Raw genomic sequence first — 26023 nt, 5'->3', positions numbered from 1 at the left:
TAGCCTATCGACTGCCTTTAAAAGGCTGTCGTTTGCACAATTTCACAAACAATCACCGGGACCGAAACAAACCTGTCAACTTTTCCCGGGTTTATCGCGTATTTGAACTTTTTCCTCGCTGTCTTAGGAGGAGCTGCAGGGCCGTCGCAGGGGTGCGAGGCCCCTGCGAACTTGACAGATGCAAGGCCCTTTTCACTTACGTGCATGAAATCATGCGATAGCTTACTTTACACATAGCCAAGGCTACAGTCGGTGTATTTTAATAGTAGCCTAGTCTAATAAGCTACACCAGGTCTTTAAGAGGGGAAGTTCAATTGTATAGCCTATAACATTAGCTGAGTGACATATTTGGCCATATGGTGTTTATCATAGGCTACATCACGAAACCAAATAGTGTAACAAAGGCGAACACTTCAACAGGGGGAATTAATTGGGCATGAATCATTGTGCTGAACGGTATTTGTCAATGAGCAGAAACACACACGACATTCAAACTATTGATAAGATGTACTGGTCTGTATCTATTGGCTAACATTGGACAAATAAATGACACTGACTCGCCATATATGTAGACTCAGGAAAAAAAAAAATTCTTGCTTTACCGCAAACTCAATGAAATCATAGGCCAGTTTGCAGGTAGCCTAACGCCTTTTTCATAGAAGGGAGAGCCCAGTCTCTCCTGTGACATGGAGGTGCGCAAATAGTTTTTAATAGCCTGTTCAACTTCGAAAAGCTTTGTTCACCCGATGCCAGTCACTGATCGCAATTTCAAAGTTCAGGAAGCATCCTTTTAAGTTTTAAGTGCAGTGGCCCCTATCTGCCCCCTTTGGAATTATATCTCGAGCCTATTATAAGGGCCAGTGCATTATGTCCTGGGATTCGGACGTGCTCAAAAAGAAAAGAAAAAACACTTTTTTTATAGATGGTTATGAGGAGCAATATAAGAGAGAAATTTGATGATCATTGATCGTTGGTTTGGGACGTTAAGCCTTTTCCATAGGCGTCAGTGAAGGAGATTGAAGAATGACCATTTTTTTTATACGAAAATATTTCTTAACTTCAAAAACTCAGTGTCTAAAACTCAGTGTCATTCAGACTCAACCCTCTTGTTGCTTTGATATCTTTTCGTTGTCGTTTGAATGTCGGCAAGCAGGCATACTGCGGTTGCAATTTAAGTGAAATTTTTACAGTAGGCCTACAACATGCTGTTCAGGTAAATGTTTAACAATTGCTGGTGTACAGGCTATAATCAATTAGCTAAATCATTTGTCCAGCTGTTTAAACATTTTTTGTGCTACATTCAAACGCAAAAGGTGCTTTGATATCTTTTTCGTTTGAACGTCAGCAAGCAGGCATGCTAAGGTTGCAATGAATGAGGATATTTGGTTTTATCTGCAGATTTATTTTTTGCATTATTTTGAATATGACTCGCTCCAGTCTCAACAGCACATACTTTTTCCACTCGCATCTAAGTTCTAACACACTTATCCCCTCTCGCTTTCTCTCTCGCTTTCTCTCTCTCCATCCTTGCGCACGGTGCTTTCTTAAAGGAGCTGCCCCATTTTCCAACAATTTCTTCTACATTTTTATATTAGAATGTTTTGTCAAGTGTGTTTAAACCACCGCGGATCAATTTAAGTTCGTGCCCCCGCCAAGGCCATGGAAGCAGTAAGTCAAGTCGCATCGCATAGCTAAATGTTCATGTTGTAATCCATTAGTGTTTTCATTATTGCTCTGGGTTAGCGTCATGTGACGTTAGGGCTGCCTCCTTGAAACCTGCGGCCAAGATACAGAAACTGTACAGGAAATACCTTTTATTAGTCTTTTATAAGGGTCAGCATAAGAGCTTAGTCTAATTATTGGCCAAGTTAGAATAAGGTTAATTATGATTAATTATGTCACATATAATATTATTAATTATTAGATTAATTAGGTCACATAATATTATGTTAAATATCCTAATATTCATTTGGCTGATGAGAATGTTGTATTGACACCTGAATAATAATAATAATAATAATAATAATAATAATAATAATAATGTCAGTGTGTGCTTTTCTGGGCCTCAAAATGGACCTTGGAGGACGTTACTAACTGGCTACAGAGTAATGGATTGGAAGATCACAAAACAGCATTCCAAGGTTTTTAGTTTGTGATCCTGTGTTCTTTATGTGTTTTCACTGATCACTGATAAAACACAAACAAGACTGTAGACGACATGGCCAATTTAACTGTCCCATGTGTAACAAAAGCTTCTTTTCAGTCATCAAACAGATTGAGCACATTAGACTGTATCACCAAAATAAGCCACATTTTTCATTAATGTGTGGTCTGGATGGATGCATGAAATCCTTTCTTTGCTTTGCTTCATACCGATCTCATGTATATAGAAAACACAGAACATTTACACACATTTAGTTGGTAGGCCTGCCAATCATTCAGATCCTGATTGCTGTATGGATTTTGACGATGATGCAATGGAGATCGGTGATCTGCACTGGCAATGCTGCTCATGAGCCGCCACAAAATGTAGTGCAATCTGTAAACCACAAAACTGAGTACTTGCTCAATGGCCTCAGAAGAAATCTTAGTCTTTTTTCTCTTAAAGTGAGAGAAAAGCACTGTGTTCCAGCTGTGGTGCACGCTAGCATTATAGAGAATTTCATTACAATATTTGATTCATTGTTGTCAGATTACACTGAAGCAATTCACTTTCACCTCCAGAGAATCAACATCAATGTTGATGATGATGATGATGATTTAAGTGAACTTTTAAGTCAAATAGACTTGCTTAAAGAGTGTGTTGGAGCCATTCAGAATGGAAACAGGAACAGTACTGCTACAGTGAATTAGAATGGTCAGGCCATTGGAGATTGTTTTGAGAGGTGATGGTGACACAAGCCCTATGGCAACATTTCAGTATATCCCACTCCTTGCTGTCTTACAAAAAGTGGCTGAAAATGAGGATGTCTGGGCAATGCTAAACAGAAACATTGACCCTACTGAAGAAGATGAACTTAAGGACTTCTCTGATGGTGATATTTGCAAGAGCAACCTATTGCTTAGTCAAAAGAACACTATTCAGCTAAGATTTTACGTGGATGAATTTGAGGTTGCAAATCCGCTTGGTTCTAAGAAAGGAAAACACAAATTGACAGCAGTGTACTACAGACTTGGAAACCTGGATTGTAGATTTTTATCAGAACTTCAAAACACATACCTCTCCATTCTTGTACGGCACAAATACATCCAATCTGGTTTTACAGACTATGAGGAGATATTTAAACCTTTGCTAAATGATATTGAAATTCTGGAAACACAGAGTTTTTTTGTGGTGGGGAGGAGAGGGTCTTTCGGGGAACCATAGCTACCTTCACAGCTGACAAATTTGTTGTTTTGCACTTTCTTTTGCATTAGTTCTATAGTTTGTAATAGTCTTTGTTAAATGTACAGAGTCTGTAGGCTACTGTATCGCACAAACAAGACGCCAGCACCCACACTCCCCCACCGGTCGGACCAACACCATAACCCCCCCACCCCGGTCGGACGGCCTACCACGACCTCCATTTGTACACTGTGCATGAAGAGCTTTAATGGAAAGTGGTGTCACCCGGTGAAGAGATAGCTTTTCATGGCTTGGATAGCTACATCAATTCAGATGGAATTCATACAGTGTCTTTGCGACATTGGATATAAAGGTTATTCATATTGAAAATGGAAAAGAAAATTGATAATAATGAATTGATGACAGAATGGTATAACACTCTAGCTGTTTGTCATTTGCAGAGCACCTCATCGATGGTAAGACTATAGAGCATACAGCTATGGCACAACTGGCTGGGGCACCTTCATCGTATGCCGGCGACCCGGGTTCGAGTCCCACCCCGTGGTCCTTACCGGATCCCACCCCTGCTCTCTCTCCCATTCGCTTCCTGTCACTCTCCCCTGTCACTATCATTAAAGGCATAAAAAGGCCAAAAAAATATTTTTAAAAAAAGAAGACATCCCAACATGCACCATGAGGTATTGTGTTTAGTTAGAATCATAACACATTTTACTTATCAATAAACCTTATGAAGATTTAACAGACAAAACTAATCACGCACGTTTCAGTTCTTTCAGTTCGCAGGCAATTAACTCCCCAACATGGCTCCATTCCATCAACCTCCCGGAATTTCCACCATTACTTACACGTAAACTGTCAGAGGAAAAGTCCTGATTTCCACACACCTGCATACAGATCAAAGTGGAGGTCCCAAATAATCCAAGTGCTTTTTGATTACAATACAAGTATGTGTGTGCACACCTGGTAAGTACAGCCAAAAGTATTGTTTTTCTAATGACACTCTGTGATGGTCTTTTATATACATAACACAATCCCTTTTCAGTGGTTATTGTACGGCTTGCATCTTCCAGTTATTAAAATAATTTTCCCTGCTTAATTTCAAAGGTACCCAACCAGTAGACAGTATCGTCACATTTGTAATGCAATGTAATCCAAACATCCTTTTCTACGAGACCGCACTGGACAAGGATATCATGAAACAATACGTAAAAACAATTGAAATACAAGACAGAGCTATGCATAGTTCATGGAGGAAGCCACATATAGCCATTTGCTGACAATTAGTCTCATAATGTCTGTGTACCATCTTTCTAGGACAGTTGGTTGGAAATGCTTAAAAACAAATTCAAGAAAGAACGAATTCCACTTAGCACTCCTGAAACGGAGTTTTACAGATCAAGGTATGGGAAAACAGGACTTGTCCCATCACAGGTAAATCTGAAAGTATTTTTCAAAGAGGTTTTGTGGTCACATACATTAATACTGGATGTTAAGACACTTTTGGGGTGTGTGTGTGTGTGTGTGTGTGTGCATGGGGGCGGGTATAGTTCATAGAGTGCAGTGTGGGAGACAGATGGTTTCTGATTTTCTTTTATTGTCCTATGTAACAGTCTGCTTCCAAGGATGCAACTCAAGGCCCATCAACTGTAGCCACAGCTCTGCAAAGTGTCAGCTCCATAACCTGTCAACCTATTGACAACCTGTCAAGTGTAAGTTTGCACTCACTGTTCCTACATAGACCACATCTTGCCTCATGGCATTTAAATTCATTAATTAACCCGTAGTGTTCAAAGCGTGTGTAGCGTTTTATAATCCAGAAATTACGGTAAATTCTATTCCAATTAAATATTGACAAATTACTAAATGTTGAGGATGACAAAAGATAATGTTTACAGGAAAATGAAGATCGCTATAGTCTGGGGATGCACATTGCAAAAATAAAGGAGGAGTGCAGGAAAACCAAGCCCAATATTGGCAACCTCAGCAATAGAACGAAGAGAACTTTCTCCGAGAGAGTGCATTTAATTCAAAGCCATTCCACCCAGGAGATTCTGACGGAATTCCCAGCTTTACATTATATTGAAATTGTGAGTTCAGATTTTACGCAGTTATACATGGGCTAAATTATGAATTATTTAATTGAGTTTGTCATCTGTTTAAATACTGTACTTTTATTTGATTTTGTGTGTGTGTGTGTGTGTTTAGATTTTTTAGATTTTCTCTGAAATTGAGCATGCTTACAATGTTGACGTGGACCAGATGTTGCTGCAGGGTTTTGGGAGGGCATCAGATAAAATCCTTACACAGGCCAAAAAAAGGAAGTTAGGGAGTGAGCTAATATCCCAGTATGAGATGGCACTGAGTGAGACAAGTGAGGAGGCACACAAAGGTAATTGAAGCTTTATTTTACATTCAGATTTATTTTGCCTTTGTTATGCAAAACTTATCCAGGGTATTAATTACTTTAGGACTCAGAGTTTATGCTGCTGCCCTCCTGCTTCCTCTGCTGTTTGACGAGAACCCAGACAAAGTCTACGTCATTGACAAGGTAAGAGTACCACTAGTTATTCATAGTGTTTACATAGCACAATCATAGCAGATTTCATAAATTCTTCACAATGCATTAATGACTGTTTCATAAGATATTTATACCCAACCATACATGTATGTATTAGGGCTGTCAAAATAACTGATTAATTTTGATTAATTAATTTGAGAAAAAATAACTGATCAAAAAAAATTAGTGCAGATTAATCAATTCCGTATGACCTTTGACCCCGGGCCATTCTAGTCAGTAAAAATTAGACTGTAAAATGAAGGAGAGAGAAGAAAATGTGCTGCCTGGATCATTGATTGGAACATTTACTTTTAAAAAACGGCCTGATGGTGTTGATAAAAAATAAAGTGTTGAAAATAAAGTCCTCTGCAATGAAAAAAAAAAACTTCTTCCCGAAGCACTTTTGAATTTATTTCCTCAGCATAGCATACCGTTGTAGCAGGCAGCTCACTGCGCCGGGATTAGTGTGTGCTTCACCTCACTGTGTGTTCACTGTGTGCTGTTTGTGTTTCACTAATTCACCGATTGGGTTAAATGCAGAGACCAAATTTCCCTCACGGGATCAAAAAAGTATACTTATAAATTATATATGCGATTAATTTAGATTAATTAATCACAGAGTATGTAATTAATTAGATTAATTTTTTTAATCGATTGACAGCCCTAGTATGTATACAATTTCAATGTGGACTGTGATAACCAGTGGTGTAGTCTACGTAGAACGCAAGTATACGCCGTATACCCACCTCAAAATTTTGGTTATTTCAGTATACCCACCTAAAATGTTCAGTATACCCACTTAAAATTAATTTTTCAATATTTAGAATAGCACAGCCACGTTTCATCAACGGCCGCTTCTCATGGAAGCCTTGTAATTTTAACAACACAACGATATTACACTTTACAATATTCATTCGGAGATTGCAGCAGTCAATCTCCCATGGATTCTCCGTCAGTTGTTTCCAGATATGAAACCATGCAGCGTTGACCACTGGCACTGCTTTCTATGGGGACGAATGGCTGAATGTCAGATCACCGCCATGTTTAACTGGTATCACATATTGCCAGCATCAATCAGCCTTCCCCCCGACCCCAAACTGCCAGGTTAAAGCAGCAGCACAGCAGCGTTCCAGGTTTTTAGTTGGGGACGACGAGGATGGCCAGGCGCAAAGGACAGCAAGACCTTCGGAACTTTTTTTAATAAGGTTGCCCAACCTGACGTTTCCGAAGGTAAGTTAAGAGTCAAAAACATCATTCACGCTTTTTATTAGACTTGTATTGCTACCAAGATACCCCTCTAGGTTGTTTAATTTGTGGACATAGCATGGTAATAACACATGCTAGTCATGCTGTAGTCTAGCTTTTGTTCTTCTCTCAATACTAGAAAGCTAACGTACTCTGATCCACGTTACCCTACTTAGTTTTAATTTCTGGACGTTTGTTTATCTGGGATTCTTCTTTGGGAATAATTCCTAATCGCCATGTCTGTCTGTAAACGATCTACATGATGTGTACTGTGGCTGTCTGGATTAAGTATCTATCATGAACTTTATTTACTAGCCAGAACCATGCTATCTCCATGGTATGCATGGATGGAGAGATATTATCTGTACTTATGGGTAATAACATTATCTACCACACTGTTACTGCGATATAATGCCAGATGCAAAAACCTTTAGTGCATGTGAGGAGTTTACAAAACAGGCTATATTTCTATTGACCAACATTTAAAAATCAGATAATCTAATTTTGTTTGGGCTTGACTTGCTGTAGACCTACTTGATAGTAACATTTTTGATTGTCATAGATGAAAATGCTTAAAAATTAAACTTAAAATTGGCCTATTTTTGTCATAGCTTTTAGAGGGCTTTGCATCTGAACTCTTTGCATCTGAACTCATATGAAACAGAGTTGTTCATTGTTTTCTCTAGATGGCAGTGGCAGTCAGCAACAAGGTGCAAGGGGAGCTGGAGGGGACCTTGACACTGAGATGGTGGACCAGCAGGAGCAAGCAGGAACTTCAAGAGCTGGAGAGGGTATTTGATGATTATTTACTATTGGTTTTGAAAGTGAATTTATGCTGTCCCTCACGCATGAAAGGGGCAGGTAAGTGCAAATCTGCGACCCCCACAAACATTTTTGTCCCTTACTATTGGTCCCGAGGGGTCCCGAGGGGTCAAGTCCCGACCCCTAGTTTAGTAACCACTGAGCCCATTACTGGCCAAAATATTCAGTATGCCCACCTCAAAAAAGTAGACTACACCACTGGTGATAACTTGTCAACATACTGTACAAGTCCCAATGTCTGTGATGACTTCACAAGTTCATGAGTTGTATAGTAAAGTGACATTTGAAATAAACTTCAGAAGATATTCATGAAGTATTAACAAAGGTTGGATTATTTAAACTATGACAATTACCTGTAAAAGCCTCAGGACATTTGTTACATATCATTTACAGTAAGGGAAATAAGTAATAAGTAAGGACACCAATCTTTGTGGTAAAAGAATGATGTATTGTAAATAAACAAATGTTCTTCCTTAACCCTTACAAGCCCGACCGTTCTAATTTCGTTAAAATTTTAACGATGACCAATCATCTAATATCTCAGCTGTCCAATTACTGATTTTATTTCTGAAATCTTCCCCGTAATACTGACAACATAAGCTTCAATTTGATATGATTGGTTAAGGGGTTTATGGCGCGAAATGTTTTGGATACTTGAAGATGAGTCGTGAAAAAAAACTTTTCACTTCAGTCGTACATTTTAACATGGACCGCCAGATGCCACCTGCACTTCGTTGGAGTTTACCTCGACTGGAAACCACACAGCTGGATAAGCTGAGGTAATATATATTTTACATCGTTTCTAGTTATGGTTAATCTTAATTTGTAGTCATAAAATCATGTTATTTGACAGTAATATGCTTTCTCATCAGCGTCAACATTATGGCATAAGCGGGGCTAAGTGCATCGTCATGTAACTTTAGCTAGCTGCATTACTCTGAACTGCTTGCAGTATTCTCGTTTGCTTTTGATATCAGTTATTTTCAATTGACAATTTCATTTAAAAACCTGTTAGTATATATAACCTGTAAGTAAGTTTGTTTTCTAGTACCAATTTGCTTGTTAGGTAAGCATTATATTGGCAAGTCAGTATAGCATTCCAAAGCTGAATAAATCAATGGGCGCCGCGTTTCTAAGTTGCGTTCTCTTACATGAAATAAGTTGAGCGATATTTTTACTCCTCTCAATATGTAGTTGTAGAAAACAAGATGTGAAATCACGGATTCTGTCAGAATGTAGTGCTAATTAACGTATTGCCTCTCATCGGGTTGTTACCTCGCTAGGCAGTTTGTAGTGAATTGTTTTACCTTGCTTCTAAATGACAAACATCAGACGTGCTTGTCTCAACATTTTCTAAGATGGCATGACTTGATATTCTACTCTTCTCAATATGTAGTTTTATAGAAAACATGATGTGAAATCACACATTATGTCAGAAATGTCATTATTGCATTTAAGCAGTTAGTTACTAGGTGAAATGTAATCTGTCTTTATCTTAATGCCAGGCAATCAGATTTAGGGTAGCTAAACCCATGTGTAATAAAATGACTTTTCATACTTCTAAATATTTTTGAGTTACTCAAAATGCTTCAATAGTTTAGGCTACCTCTTCTTGTGTATGTGCACACACGCACACATCTGTAGTTTTGTGATTTTATTTTTTAAATTAATAAATGTATTACATTGTATGATTTTACTGTTGTTTCAGATGGAGGATGACGAGACCTACACAGACCTCCTTGCAGGCCTGAAGAGGTAGCTGACTGCTGATGAGCTTGCGCTCACAATGATGAAGACCATGTGAGGATGGAGGAAGAAGGTATAGATTTAGGTGGCGTGCGTAGGGTGGTGTAGACTGCCACTAAAACACTGTGAAATAGACTTGTTATGTTGATTTTTATGTTGTTGTCCCAGGCATATGTGGTTTTACCAACCGGAACGGGTGGGAGGTTGTGCTTAGTAGGCCGTCGTATGCAAACACACAGTGCAGGGGCATGGGACGAAGAGACCCCAGAAGAGTTTCACAGTTTTCTGGGATTGATCATTGACATGGGACTTCACTTCCCTCCCTAATATCCATTGCTACTGGGGAACCAAGCCTCTGAAGGGATCAGGGAGCGTTGACCAAATGAGAAATACATATTGTGTACACTTTTTCTCCATTGACATTGCTGTTTCAGTAGTTTCTTATTATTTCAAGTTTGGCAATGCAGAATCTGGTGTTGAACCTAGGTTTGGTAGCTACAGCCAGAAAGACTTTGGCGAAAATCTATCACAACAGCTGGCAGGCATTTCCGTCAAAATTTCAGCCTCGCCTTCAGCTGCTCCAACTACTACTCTGTCGTCTTTTCATCAAGTACATATTCCTGTACAGCAGGAGCCAAAGAAAAATTGTTGGCTTTGTTATAAAAACAATACATAATAACACTAAAGTAGCTTGTATGGCCTGGAGTTTAGCGGTAGGTGACTGCTTTTTTGGTAAACAAAATTGCTGTCAGATTTGGCATTCTACAGAAGGGGATGCGTTTCGTTATGAGTCATAGGTCTTCTGTGTTTAACCTTCAGGTTCCCCACCCCACCTTTCCCTATCCTCCTCTGTGTGTGTGTGTGTGTGTGTGTGAGTTTGTGTGTATATGTGTTTATGTGTTTATTCTCAACAGGCTTGTTCTATGTAATCCACTTTCAAATGTTTAGACACATTGATTTTTGAGTGATGTTGAAGTTGATTGTATTCGTAGCTTTTCATAAATAATACATTTTATAGATGTATATAATTTTCATATTACACTAATTTATATAAGGAAGTTGTATCTGTTGAATCAAATGTATTCTATGTCTCTTCAGAATTGATCTTCAATAAATATACAGTATACTTACTTCCTGTATTACTTGTAAGGTACATGTTTTTCTTTTATATATCATTATTGTTGACTGTAGCATTTGCTTAAACAAATAAATGGTTTATTCTTATGGACCAAATAAATCTAAACCATTGTGTCTGACTTCATTATTAGTTTTTATGCATACTTTTATGTTGTGAGAAAGAGCATGTGAATTCTGTCAACATTCTAAATCCCGTTTCCTGCATTTTTTTACACTTATCACTTAATTTATCATAACTTTTGAAAGGTTAAGGCTATTCCAATTCAGTCTTTTTTTTTTTTTTTTAAATAGCCCACAACTTGCTGAACATGTCATACACTCTATATCTTTCTCTATCTCGTATAGAAATATGATGAAAATTCATTTTTATGCGAATGAAATTAAATTTTAACGAATTTCGGTATACATTTGGAGAGGATTTTCAAAGACTGTTCATTACTATATCAACATTACCATATGTATTTTACATCATTTGATAGAACTGACCCTTCTGATTACAATGGTATGTATATCCCATTGATGGTATGTATTATACTCAAGAAATATGTTTTTTTGTGTAAGGAGGTCATCCAGCACCAAAAATGGAATGTTCGGCACGGGCACGAAAGGGTTAAAATATATGGTCAATAAGTATTTGAACCCCTGTGTTAAACTCCCATAGAGGCAGGCAGATTTTTATTTTTAAAGTCCAGCTCTTTCATGGATCTAGGATACTATGCATCCTGATTGAGTTCCCTTGGCCTTTGGAATTAAAATAGCCCCACGTCTTCACATACCCTTCACCATATCTTGGGAATGGCATGGGATAATAAGATCATCCAATAAAATCATCCCTCAATGAAAATCAAACCACTTTTTATGACCCTGACACACACACACACACACACACACACGATGTTGGCTGTTGTGCATGGTTGGTGGCAGCTAATACATCAATTACACCATGCCAATCTTCTAGGTATGGTGAAGGCTATGTGATGAAGTGGGGCTACTTTAATTCCAAAGGCCAAGAGAACTTTATCAGGATGCGTAGTATCCTGGTTCCATGAAATAGCTGGACTAATTATTATTGACCCTATAATTTAAGGAAGAACATTTAGTTATTTACAATACATCATTCTTTCATGACAAACATTGGTGCCCTTAAAGGTTGTTCATTCCCTCATCTTCTAAATTAAGAGATTAAGATACATTTTCATAAGATTATTTTTATTCCTCTTTTTAGTCAACATTAGTATGGCTTCAAATACTTATTTCCCTCACTATAAATTACATGCTTGCTCATGTTTTGACTCATCCATAACACTGGACTGCCCATACAGATTCACTCTGATGTGATCAGGTAACAGGTTAAAAACCAAAATGGTAATGTTGCTTTGAGACTTTTGTTTTGATTAAATTATCTCATTCCACCTTCCACATTCATGTAAGGTTGGGTATGAATGTTGAAACAGTTATACATGCTTTGTGGGTAATTTAAGGGAGCTGCTATGAATATCACCCATAGGGCTGGGATAAACGATTATTTTTTAAACGATTAATCTAGCGATTATTTTTTCGATGCATCGATTAATCTAACGATTCATTTTTTCAGTCCGATTCCATTTCGATTCGATTCGATTATCGATTATCTCCTCATTAATTGACTAATAGCAACTTATACATGTTTATTTACATATCTGAATGAATTAAACATGAATTCTTTAACATTGCAATATATGTTTATTGCTCTTAAGATTCCAAAATAAAAGACTATACAAGTGCAAAGTAATGCATTCTTAGTCAGAGGTAGCATTCAATAAAGTTCAGTAGGTCTAATTGAGTGCCTGTCACTTTAAAACGTTCGTGAGGAAATCCTTGCAATTGACATTAACACAGTTAAAAGGCTGCTGATGTGTGGATGCAATTCATAGTTAGTTCAAATAACGGTTCGTACTTCTCCTTGGGACAAGCACTTTTGAGTCTTGGAAAACACCTTTCCGCTAACATCTGGATTTTGCAAACATTCAGAGTCAATAAAATGAACCCTGCATGAGTAATGAAATACAAGCAGCTGTAAGTAAGCATGCTAAACTTGACATCCAAACAGTATTCTAACAATAGCTTTGAGATACTGCTTGATCGCATACTGTAACTTAACTTAGTTTAGTCTCCTCAATGTAGGCCCTACTGTGTTGTGACCTTAGCAGAGTTTACTTTAACTTTAATGCAGCAGTTTTGAACAAATTTGCGCAGCATGGTCACGATGCTAAGCGGATTTAATAGCAATTTAGCCCACTGTGTTCTATGCAGTGCTTCTATGTGGCAAAAACAATCCTTCAACAATCGTGAATATTTTGTTAAATGCACATGCAGAGGAGGAGCAGCGGGCTCGTTACGAGAGAGAGCGGGTGGGGCAAGGAAAGGTTGCGTGAGTAAAAATAAGTGCAGCTCAATGAAATTATTTTATCTTATCTTTAATTTAACCCTTAGAACCCGATTGACGCAAAGTGCGTCAAAAAAAACACATCCTTTTTTCTCTGTTACATTGCTCCGGAACTGTTCATCGCAGCGAGATGAAACCTTTATTGCACGACAGAGCAGAAGTGGGGCTTTCCAAAGAGACTACATACTTGTCTGTACGATCAAGTATGAACATTTTTTAAAAAATCATGAAATTAAATCAAATTGCATCATATTTACAGTCTATACTTCTCTGCGTTCACCTGCGCACCCATTACTCTCGTTTGAATTACTCGCGAACCCGTGATCACATAGATAGCAAGCATATCAGATGAAAGAGGAGACTCAGAGCTATCATTTGATACCAAGTACATCCTTCTGGGTTATAAAACAGACGAAATAATAACTTCATATAGCTGGACTTACCCCACGTTTGTGTCTGTTCTTGTGGCAAAGCATGTTTATAATATAACGCTATCGTGTGTTTCTCTATGTCATGTTCATAATCCGGTTTTGACTTCCTAGCAAATTCCTGCATGGCATCCAATTCAAGGCTCAAATTCCATCCCAATTTGTTCAACAAAGAAACACCTTTTTTGCCTTTACTTTGTTCATGGCAATGCAGTAAAAAGTTGAGAATCATTATGCGTGCCTACACCATAGGCACGCAGGCTAACACGCAACCTCGGGTCAAGTCAGGTCAGATCAGTTCGTGTCACAGATATGGAGCGCAGAAAGGTCATTTTTCATCACTAAATAAAAAATGGCATTTATTTCCGTAAATCACACACCACATATTTCTGTAAATTGCTCAGCCCCAGAGTATCCCTCCAATATGGCAATTATATTGCCCGATTCAGGACAGTCTGCCCTACACACACATGAAATGCATGTAGAGCTATGAGCTTGCTGTGGTAAGATACGTGTCGAAATATAAGAATTTTTATAATACGCTTTTTATATTTTAATTCTTTAAAAATTGAAATAAAATCAATGCTAGTACTAATACATGAAATGAATCATGATCTGGATAGATCATGATCTGGCAGATCTGGATAGCCTAGACTCTGCTGAAAAAAACAATATATAATATGTGTGTGTGGCACTTACAATGACCAGAATAAATCCTTATGAATAAAGGTAGTGAAAATGCCCTAAAAACAGCTTAGGTTAACTTATATCAGTTTTGCTAAAGTTAGCCTATTAAACTCACAAAAATATGATCACCAGGAGTCACATAAATGTTAGCTAAATCTCCACGTTAACCAGCAGCACATCTTCAGCCTATAATTTTGACAGTAGCCTAGAAGCTAACGTTACCGGTAGGCCTAGCCCTAGCACTACTTCATATTTTATTATCATGAGTATAATAAACTGTAACTTAATGACAAAAAAGGTAGGACCTAATTATAAATCAGACTGCCAGGTAACATTAACCTAACATTATGATGAACTGCCATAACGCAATTTAGACTAAACATTAATTTGACAACAGCAAGTAAATTTAGCTAGCCTAGCATTTGAATGAGTTTGTAAGTCAGACAGTACGATGTACATAGACTGTAAACATGACCGAATTTAATGTAGTACACTTTTACAATAAAACATTATCGTTTGATAAATAAATGCTTGCTTACCATTAAGGAGGAGTGAACTTGACAGAGAGCTGAACACCCCCGTTGGTCTGACTGAACTGTTGCTGAAAATGATCTCCTGGACAGTTCAAACGTTGTCGCGCGGTCAACTATAAATCCACTACTTTTCAATAACCACCTTAAGATTTCCCAGTCAACCACAAATCCATGACTTTTCAATATCTTTTAGTGAACTATGTATCGATGCTCTGTCGATTATGGCAACATAAACTATAAACCAATGTTGTTTCGATATCTCTCTTATCGATATTCATGCACTGTCGGGTTTTTGTCAGGATTGTAATGCTGATTCAATGTCTATTTACCATTGAGATTTCAATCTCAACCAAAATGATGATTTGGATGGAAAAATCAACATCATATCAATGTCACCTTGCTATCTGGGGTGTTGTAAGGCTTTGTGTACAAAACCGCTTGGAGCTCCAGTGGAATTTTGATTTCACAATGAGAATTCTCGGTCTAACCATTGATGTGCCGACAATATGGCCAGCCCAGCACCAACCTCCGATCACGGTAAACAAAATCTAACTCAGATTCCATCATGTTTGAAAGTTTGTAGTGCTGCGAGGGAGAACGTGCATACGCAAGGGGCACAGTTGAGCAGAGCTGCGGCTGCTATGAATGGTCTGAACACAGAAGAGCAAGTAGCTTTGATAAAATGGCCCATTATTAAACATATTATATAGTTATTAAACATATTATATAGTTAGTTTATTAGTTGTCCCCTTAGGGAAATTCTTTTTCACATTTTCCGAACCGCTTTTCATCCTGCATGGTCACAGGCACAGAATGGCACATGGTCACAGACATAGGAATGATACACATTACATACATCATAGGCATTTGACACAGACTTTTACATACATGAGTCAATGACGGATAAGGTTTTTCAACTGGCCAAATTTAAAATTCTAAAAATAAGAATTTCTGTTTCAATTGTTCAAACATTAAGAATGTTGGGTATATGAAAATCCATATTAAAATTTCAAGTAATGTGATTTTAGTGTTTTTTCATGAGAATTAATTGGTTGCGGCCTTAAAAAATGTCATGTGGTGCGACCATAGATTATCTTAAAATTAAATGTATTTCCTTAACATGCTTAAAAGTTTGTTTGAAACTGTTTAGAATGAACTGTTTAGAAACAAAGTATTTACATTTCTTTACTTTTTGTGAATATTGCACTGATATTTTTGTTCTATACCGTCATTGTCACCTTATAAAATATATTTAGAACCCTTATTTTTCCTGTAAGTTTTATAAAACTGATGGAAAAGTCTGAAAAATAGCATTGACTTAAACATATTATATGACTGATTAATAATTTAACCACAGAAATTTTATTTTTCATTTTGAATTTAACACAGTTATTGCTATTATTGGTTGCACCACATGATGAATGGTCGCACCAAATGACTCAAGGATCTCATATTGTTAAAAATATAAGTAGAGATTAATAAACTGTTATATTTTCATTTCATGAGGGTAATATAGTGCTTGCAAAGCAAAAAACAACAACAATTAAATAAAAAATAAAAGTTTTACACAAAGTAAAAGATTCTTAAGTTGCTAATAATGTTGAACATGTCCATATATTGGTAAAGGTATAAAAAGATAAGCTTTGTGAGGGCATTTGAAATATAGAAGGTGATGAAAACAAACACACATAGAAAGAAACAAATAAGTGTAGACAGCTTAAGGGAGAAAAGGAGGTAAAAGTGTGTGAGTGATCGAGGGGATAAACAGAAGAAATTCAGGACGTAAATTCTTTTTTTCAGTATATAGTCTCTGCTAAATTTTTCGGATTTAGCAGATGATTTTAAGAGATGGGGCAGGAGAAGATATTAAGATAGACAATAGTGCATGGTTGGATGGAAAGGAAGAGATAATAAAAGATAAAGAAATTAAAAGACAGACAGACAGACAGACTAACAATGGCAGAATTAAAGCTTTTTTGAGTAAAAGAGTGAGACATAGAAGTTAGGCTAACTACATGGGGAGGCTAGAAGACAGACAGATGATGGATAAAGATAGATAGATAGTATGATAGATAGGTAGTGTGAGATTGATAGTGTGATAGATAGCATGATTGTGTGATAGAGAGTGATCTGTGATTGATAGTGTGTTAGTGGGATAGTTAAGCGTGGATAGATATATTGTGATAGATACAGCGATGAAGAGTGTAATAGGCCTAGTGTTTAACAGATAGAGATAGAGAGAGTGAGTGTGTGTCTGTGTGTATGTGTGTGTGTGAGAGAGAGAGAGATTGTGTGTATGTGTGTGTATGTGTGTGTGTGTGTGTGTGAGTGTGTGTGAGAGAGTGAGAGAGAGAGAGAGAGAAAGTGATACAGAAATGAAATGGGGAAGTTTTCAGAGCAAACATACTTAAACAAAAAAAGATGATTAAACAAATTTGATGATGTTGCCCAATCATCACTAATAATATAACAAATAAAAACAATAAAATAAATGTGAAACAAAACAAAAATAATGGTAATAAAATCCTATATTACAGTGTTAACGCCCCTCACAGCCACATACATAGTGATAGCCTATTTTTATGATGTTGATAATAAGTGAAATATATCTTTCTTGCTGAACAGAACACAGTGGGAGGGATAAATGATTAATAAATGTACATTTACCAAAGTAACCTTACATGTAAAATGATTTTTATTTACATTTTTGTCATTATAATGTACCAAGAGTATATGTAAACGTTTTTTTTTCTGAAATCTTTGAAAATGTACTCTGAATGTATAAAAATTGATTCCATATAACACTAAAATAAATTGCATAGGCATATAAATCCTAAATTAAATGTAAAACCACACAAAAAAGCATTTTGTAATAGTCGCACCACATGATGTTTGGTCGCACCACATGACATTTTCAACTTGAGATCAAATTTACAGGCACAAAATTGACCACCTACTCATAACAAACTTGATTCCTCTAAAAGGTTACTATTTCATTTCTAATCAAAAAATAAATTTGAACAAATAAATTAATATTCATTGTATTGTTGAGGTCATACCACATGACGTCCAAATTTGGCAACTTCTTGCCAGCTGTTATTTAAGCTATGTTTTTCCAAATATAAGAGATAATTACAAACTTGTTTGCTGCCCCAATGGGTGCCTGGCAAACTAGTTTATGAATGCAACTTAAGATCTTTTAATTAATTTTAAAATAAAAGTCTCAAAATGGCAGTTTCTTGATGGTTGCACCAGATGATATTTGATTAAGTTGACATCTTCGGACAAAGTTTGTTTGTATAATAGGATGGACATAAAAATAAAAAATGCTGTGTCATTTTCTACAGAGCTACAAAACACTTTTGAAAAAATGCTAGATAGAGCAGAACGCACATTTGAATAGATTCAGTGTAATTTTAAAGAAGTTTCCCAAACTGCAGTCATGGTCGGACAGTCGCACCACATGATATTTTGATACTTCACATAAGAGAAAAAAAAAAAAATACCTAAAGATTTTTCAAAAGGTAAAGTGGTTACAAATATGGGAGTACTCCCACATATATATGGTGTGTATTCAGGCATTCAAACCTTTTATAAACTTAAAAAATGCTGTTGGACAGAAAATCTAGACGTCACGTCATTGACCCACATATCGGCGTGAAGATATTGTCTCAACTACATCGATTTCAAAAATATATCGGTCATATACCGATCGTAATACCGATATATCGCCCTGCCCTACCAGAAATACTCTGACTGGGAATGAACCAAGGCCCGCCGGTGTGTCAATGGTCTTGAGTGGGACGGCTAACTGTGACTGTGAGTAACTCCTCGCTCCCGCTACACATTCATACCTTTTAATCATACCTGAGATATCTGTCATACTTAGCTGTGCTGTTAGACCTGAGCTGTGCTGTGTGAAATTAAGATTCTAACCTAAATTCTGTCTAAAACTGATCATCTGAAGGGCTGACTCTTTCATTTTTCAGTCTTTATCACCATCAAATGTGACCTGTTACCATTGCCTGAGACCTCTAGCTGTTGCTGCCTGTTCAGAATTACCACTAATAAATATGTAAATTAGGATAATATTATTGGCATAATCAAGTTCTGTAAAAATACAAATTCAGTAGACATCTGGTTTCTCCCTGACAATTAATTATTGGTTAGCTTTTTTAATTGGTTTGACTTAATATTGATCAATCTCAGTAATCACACTGTAAGTAATTTGTATTTAAACTAATACAATGTTTTACACAGCAGCCTTTTTGCATGTACTGCAATGGTAATTCCTTCCTTGGAATTCGTTTTTATTAAAGCAACACCAAAGAACTTTTCCTCTGTCGCACTCACGCTATTTGTTTATCCAGCAACGGTGTCCATAGACAAGGTAGAATATGTTGCATTATTTTATGAAAGTACGATGTATTGCGACACCATGCAAGTCAAATTTGTAGTTTCTTATGTCTCATTCCATCGAACTACAAACCCGCTACCTGATCTGGCAAACTTACATATCAGAACTCCCGCTATTACCGTCGGTCCCGTATTTCCACCGTCTTGCGTGTATGTGTCACTTAATATCAATTTCTATACAAACCAAGACAGCAGACTCCTAAAGAAACGCAACCACCCACACCAGAGCCATATAAAGCTAGAGTTGCGACAATGGGTGTTAAGGTCACGTGGTTCATGTAAACTTCAAATAGTTCCCGGAAGTGATTGACAATGGATTAGAATGCATTAAATAGGCTACTGTTCAATGATAGGCAGAGCCACGATTTTGGTTAATTGACAGTCAATAAATGCATTGATATACAATATTTATAACACAGTGTAATTATTGTGTAAACTATGTAGTTATCCTACCATTACAACAATATTAAATTAAATTCCAGACCTTATATCTTAGCCTGCTATATAAGGTGACGTTTTTTTCCGCCCTTTTACGTATGTGTCACTTAATATTAATTTCTGTACAAAAGAAGAGATTCTTTGGAAAACGCAATTGCACCCACCCAATAAGTGTATCTAAATTATCGCTATATAAAATAAATGACCTCGTACAGTGACTCAAAAAGCTGTAAACAGTGTTTTTGAGACTGCGTGTAGCCTACAAAAGCGCATGGAGCTCCTGTGAAATTTTGATTGCAACGAGAAACTGTAACACAGCTAGTCTAACATTACTTGTTTGAGCTTTCTACCCCGCGTTTCCTCTGGTAGTCACTGATCTGAGCTAATGAGCGAATTACCTAGCCAAGCCTAGCCTATCGTCGCGGCAGAATAAAAAAAAGTTTAAAAGTTTTTTTAACATCTCCAGTGTAATGGTGGGCATTCTAAGTTAACCGTAGCATTATACCTACCTATTTAGTAACCCCATGGTAATGCGAGTGATCATAATAAAATATAAAACGTGACATGTAAGTCCTTCGATAAATAACCAGGATATGAACTCATAAACATGAACAGCATTTTGTCATCGTTTGTCATTCACCGTGCTGTGAACAGCAGATGCTAGGCTAAAGAGCTTGAGATTCAGACAGGTGAGCACCTGGAAATCGTGTGCATTGTGTCAGAAAATAGCAATTTGATCAGTGATCATGCATCATCAGCGCAAGCTTGGTTTGAAACTTTCTGGGGATGGGGATTTTACACGATCCTTCATCACTGGGCTTGCCATCACTGGGCTAGTGTGCCCTGCTGTGTTAATATGACCTGCTGATGCTAACAGCTGCAGCTCCCTCAAATCTAGGTTCTCTCATGCATAGGCTAGCTTTTGCCAATGAAAATGAATGCAAAATAAAAAAAAAACAGTCCTGCTCCTAACTGAAGAAACGTTTACGTTACCAACAATGTTAACAACAAACTCAGTTTCACTGCTGCAAGTAGGCCTACAAAGTTGGCTGTAAATATGCTTCGCCATATTTAACGAACCAGCTAGCTTTGTGATAACAAAATCTTACCTTTTATGTGTTTAGTCCACTGAAAGTTATCCACATATCAAACGATTAAATCCACAGTTATGGAGGAATTGTTTTGGGGAAGCAGTTGCACTTTATCCCACTTTTGCTGCCCTTTTTAAAATTAAACCACTTAAATCCATAGCCTAGATGAGCATTGCATAACGTTACAACTATGTTGACATGATGGTAAAGCTAAATGCCCAAGACACGTCACGTCATAAAAGTTGTAGGCTACAAACTTAATGACAGCTCGTTTGTGGTGTTGCCTAGTGCTGCCTAATTGAAATGGTATAGGCAAGGTTTATCTTATATTAGGTTATTATGTGTGGCACATTTATTGGGCTTTAGCCTCTTTTAATTTATTTGATAAGGGACTGATAAAAACTGAGCAGCAGAAAAGCTGTCATAGTCGATACATAAATAGTGTATTATTATAATTAGGTTATTAATACTATTACTTTACTACTATTACTGTTGTTACTGTTATTATTATTATTATTATTATTATTCGGATGAGCCAATAATGTAAATCTGAGTCTGAAATGTTGGCTACAAACAGTCTTTAACTGCACTGCTGCTATTATAAATTGTTAACTTTCGGGAACTATTTGAGGCTTCCATTAGCCGCCATTGTTGATTAATTAGCTATGTACCAAAAATGACATTTTACCGTGACTCAAAGAGCTGTAGTGTTGTAAGGCTGCGTGTACACAACCGCTTGGAGCTCCAGTGGAATTTTAATTTCACGACGAGAATTCTCGGTCTAACCGTTCATGTGCCGTTGAAACTGTGTAAATAGGCGACCCATCAGGCCAGCACTATAACTCCGAGCGTGGTAAACAAAATCGGATATTTCAGGCAGTAAATGCTCCCGTTAAGAAACAAAAAAAACTGATTTTGTTCAAATCTACACACCTATGGCTACTGAAAAATGTCAGGTTAATTTAGCAAATGTTATTTTGAAGTGTTAAAAAACATCGTTGTTTTAGAATTTCTGAACAAAAGTGGTGATAATTGGGGGTGTTACGCCTCTGATAGTGCTGTTACAGCCGATAGAGGGCCGCGAAGCAAATGCAGAAGTGCTGTTCACCAGGCTGTTACGAGTTGATGAACCACGGAAACAATTTTGGAAACATTATTTTAAGGTACCAAAAACTCTTTGGTGTTGCTTTAAAAGTGACTTTTTTTGGTGAAGCACTGCTTCACCTGTAGCGTTATGCCTTATCTGATTGACATGTTCTTGCCCTTCACATGTAGACCTAGAAGCTAGCTAGAACTGTTAACTTTTGAAGTAAACGTAGGCTAAACCCTGGACAACGTAAGCTAACAAGCTAACGTTATCAATGATAATTAAGTAATAAAGTTAAGGTTACATTAACTTACCAAAAATAATATGCAGTGACTTGACAGATGACCTTCCTGTACTTAACGTTTAATTGTACAAGGAAACCACTGAATGAAATGATGATCAGTTAAGTAAGGAAGGGATAACGACCGCTGAGGTGCCGTTATTGGAATTAATGGACGAGGGGGGAGGCAAAGACCTACCAGACACGCAGCGGAGTAGCCTATTTCTTCTCTCTGGCTGTAAGTTACCTTAATGACAGAGCACACTAACTTTACCATTAAACTATTATGGTAAGATGACAGAATGATAGAATGCTTACCTTAACCTTACAGCGTTGGCTAATTTCAGTTTTGGTCCAAGTCCATGTGGCTATTGCAGCTCGCGACCAGCTACATGCGGCGGGAAATTCACTGCCTAAAATAGGCCTTTATCGCGTCACAATTGAAAGCTGGTAGTATCACCAAAGATTGTTAAGGCGGAGCAAGATGTTTCATCAGGAGCCACTTCCGGGAACCCGGATCGCACGAGGGGGGGTCAAAATCCCCCTTTATGCAGAGCAGAGGCAGCGATTGCTCCATTGAAGTCTATGGGCATAGCTCAGAATTTCACCACATATGCTAAGGTCTTGGTTCTATAGAGTTAGGAATGTGAATTCCGGGCATGTTTTCATGATCCTCAAACCCTTCTGAACATTTCAGGTACATATTTAGCATTTTTGAGCATTCCAGTCTGGAGAAAATCAACCTTATATCAGGTGTGCGCCGGTTATTTATGAAGCTGCTGTTGGCCGATTGCAGCGCATTTCGTCAATCGTCATCGACCGCCTCTTTATGCAGACAGGATTGATCCCCATTTAGCCCATAGACATGAACTCTACTTAAGTATCTTGCTCCGCCTTAACAATCTTTGGTAGCACCGCTGTCTCGCTATCCCGCTATCAGAGCCCGTCTATGGAGAGCCTTGCCACTCCGTATTAAGTCCCATTGTACCGAATTTTGGATGCAGTTCCACCAGAGTTCCACTGGGGGCGATCGCCATGAGTGCAGAATGAATGGGAGTAGTGTTAATTTTGTCACCTATTTTTAATTTAGTCTTAGTCTTAGTCTTGTGACGAAATGTCCTTTTTAGTCTTTGTCATATTTAGTCATTCAAATATCATTTTTGTTAGTCAAGTTTTAGTTGACTAAAAGTCTAAATCATTTTAGTCTAGTTTTAGTCAAAAGAAAACTAAAAGTATCTTAGTCTTAGTCAGTTTTAGTCAACACATTTTAGTCTTTTTTTAATAACAAATTATTTCTGATTACCATTTGAGTCAAATAGTGTTTCACACATCTCAATTTTCCAACAATATTGTGTGTCCACAGGGCTACTCGTCTGTTATAATTACTCATTCTGATTTTTTGTCAGTCAGTATGTTTACATGCACAGGTAAGTCGAGCTACAGTTATAGCTCGGCTGGGATTTGACCATAGACAGTAAAGATTTGACTGGACCACTGTCATATTAAGTAGACCAGTGTTTCTCAAAATGTGGTCGGGGATCACTGGTGGTCATAAAAGGTATCCCAAGTAGTCCGCGAGCAGGCGTGGTAAAATATAATATAGATGAGTTGTTTGCAATATTGAACCAACTTGTATGTAAAAACAGTTCTGCAACTAAGATATGCCAGTTTAAATCATACAGTATGAATCCACACAATAAGCAAAGTACAAAGACAATAAGCAAGGTGGTTCAGTAGGCCTATTGTGTAGACTAATTATAGGCTACTGTTGAAGTAGGTCTAATCTTTTTTTTTTTTAGATAGGGTTAGTTAAGTGGTCCTGAAACTGAAAAGGTTTGAGAAACACTGTCATAGGCCAAAGTATTAATGTTTTACTCCCAAGCTAGATGGCGATATATCGTAAACACAACACATTCCCCAAACAGACTCTCCGTCTTAGCCATAGCTAACTTGCTAGCGAACTTTCCATATTAGCTTACTTGCTAGCAAACTTTGCATCATCAGTCTAACTAGTTAAATTCTGGGGGATGTTAATTTGTATGAGAGAAGCTTCAACTTCTGGGTATGTAGCATTGTGGCATAAAGCTTAGGTAGTTAGCTTGCTAACTCTGGCAGAAATCTCCAGTGTTCTTGTTCCATGTAGTTTAGGTGTTGCAGCCACAGGGTTGCAGCAACAGCACGTAGACTAGCCTACAGGAAAGCTGTGTATGAACTCATTCGGAATATTTTGAAAACGTAACAGCTAGATATTCTGTCTTCTCATTTTGTAGACGAAAATGAAGAGAGATTTTATCTTAGTTTTTATTGCATGCAAAACATTTTAGTCTAGTCTTTTTTCGTCAACAATAATGCATCTTAAGATAGTCTTAGTCAGTGTTTCAGGACATTACTGCCGTCTCGTCATCGTCTCGTCTTAGTCATGAAAAAAAAGGTTGTTGACGAACATATTTCCTCTCGTCTCGTCTGACGAAATTAACACTAAATGGGAGTCAATGGAGCTAGACGGCTAAATTTGTCTCTTTCACCTGATTGTCGTTGACAAATCTCAGATTTGATTGTAGTTTGTATAACTTCAACATGGGTTATAGGTCAAAAGTTAAATGAACGAGTACTTATGTCCTTTTGATTTCTTACAGGTTGGGTCGTTGTTGCACCTAATACGCTAGCATTGTGCTAATGAATGACGTCATTGACACATTTTAAAGGCTTTTTAGAACAATTAAGTGACTTTAAAAAATATAATACTCAACCAAGTGTATTTTCTTTGCCTCCCCTTTCGAATACAATACTCAAATTACTTGAAAAAAAATTATATCCCGAGAAAAGTGGATTTTGAGGGGTACAGCTCCATAGACCTCCATGCATTCTGCACTCGTGGACGAGCGCCCTCAAGTGGAATGTCAGGAGGAACTGCAACCAGTCCAGAAACCGGAAGTAACCAGACAGTGCCAATTCTCTTCCTATTAGACATTCTCTGGCAGATCTGACTTGATGTGATGCATGCTGGGTTGAACACAATACGTTAGACCGGCACATCCGGGAACTTGACTAACAAACGTTCCCGCCCCTTTCGGGGGGGAAACAAACAACCCCTCTCATTAACTCCAACGCAAATTATGGTCAATAAACGTAATTCGTACAGAAATCGCAGGAGTAAATAATAACAAAAAATACCACAAATCAATATGATCACTCAATACATAACCACTTTGCTGGTCGTTGACCGTGAAAGATACCTACAAAAGCTTAATTCAATTAATATAAAAACATGTCCCTTCAGTCTCCCGAGTACGAAGTGGTGCAACAACCCCACTCAGTGACCAGAAATATACGGTCTTCTCTTCTTTTTCTTTTTACAATTTTCTTCTATGAGGATTTTTTTTGAGGACATGGTAGGCAAAAGAAACTCAGGGAGGGGTTCTTAGCTGTGTGGTTGGTACATCTACCGGTTCACTCTGGCTTGTTCTGAGGGAATGTTTTCCCCTCAAAAGGGGCATGGCGCAAACAACCTGCTCTGTGTGACGCGAGTCCGGTTGTAAGTATAGAGCTGGTAAGTCCCGCCCTTTCAGCTGGACCTCTAGATTGAAAAATCGTCAATGCAAGTGAATGTGAGAATATAATTATTTTCTGGTCCTGTTTGATTTGTGCCATGAATGTGAACATATGTCGTCTGTGAATTTTTAATATAATTTTTCATGTTACGAGTTTGACAGTATATTATATGATTCTTCGCTATCAGTTGTGGAAAAGACATAACGAAAGACTACATGTCGCCTGTGACGTGA

At 37.5% G+C, this 26023-nt stretch overlaps 1 protein-coding gene across 1 annotated transcript in view; it reads right to left on the bottom strand.

The window, feature by feature from the left end:
* The window catches only part of hfm1 (helicase for meiosis 1), a 347154-nt gene extending 324549 nt beyond the window's left edge, over positions 1-22605 (bottom strand). The window contains exon 1 of the mRNA XM_048246228.1: positions 22557-22605. The gene's annotated coding sequence lies outside the window, so the exon portion shown is untranslated. The remainder of the gene's footprint in view (positions 1-22556) is intronic.
* Positions 22606-26023: the final 3418 nt, after the last annotated feature.

Source organism: Alosa alosa, chromosome 1, assembly GCF_017589495.1.
Source record: "Alosa alosa isolate M-15738 ecotype Scorff River chromosome 1, AALO_Geno_1.1, whole genome shotgun sequence".
In the NCBI taxonomy this organism is placed as follows: domain Eukaryota; kingdom Metazoa; phylum Chordata; class Actinopteri; order Clupeiformes; family Clupeidae; genus Alosa; species Alosa alosa.
This window is presented reverse-complemented; position numbering and strand designations above follow the sequence as displayed.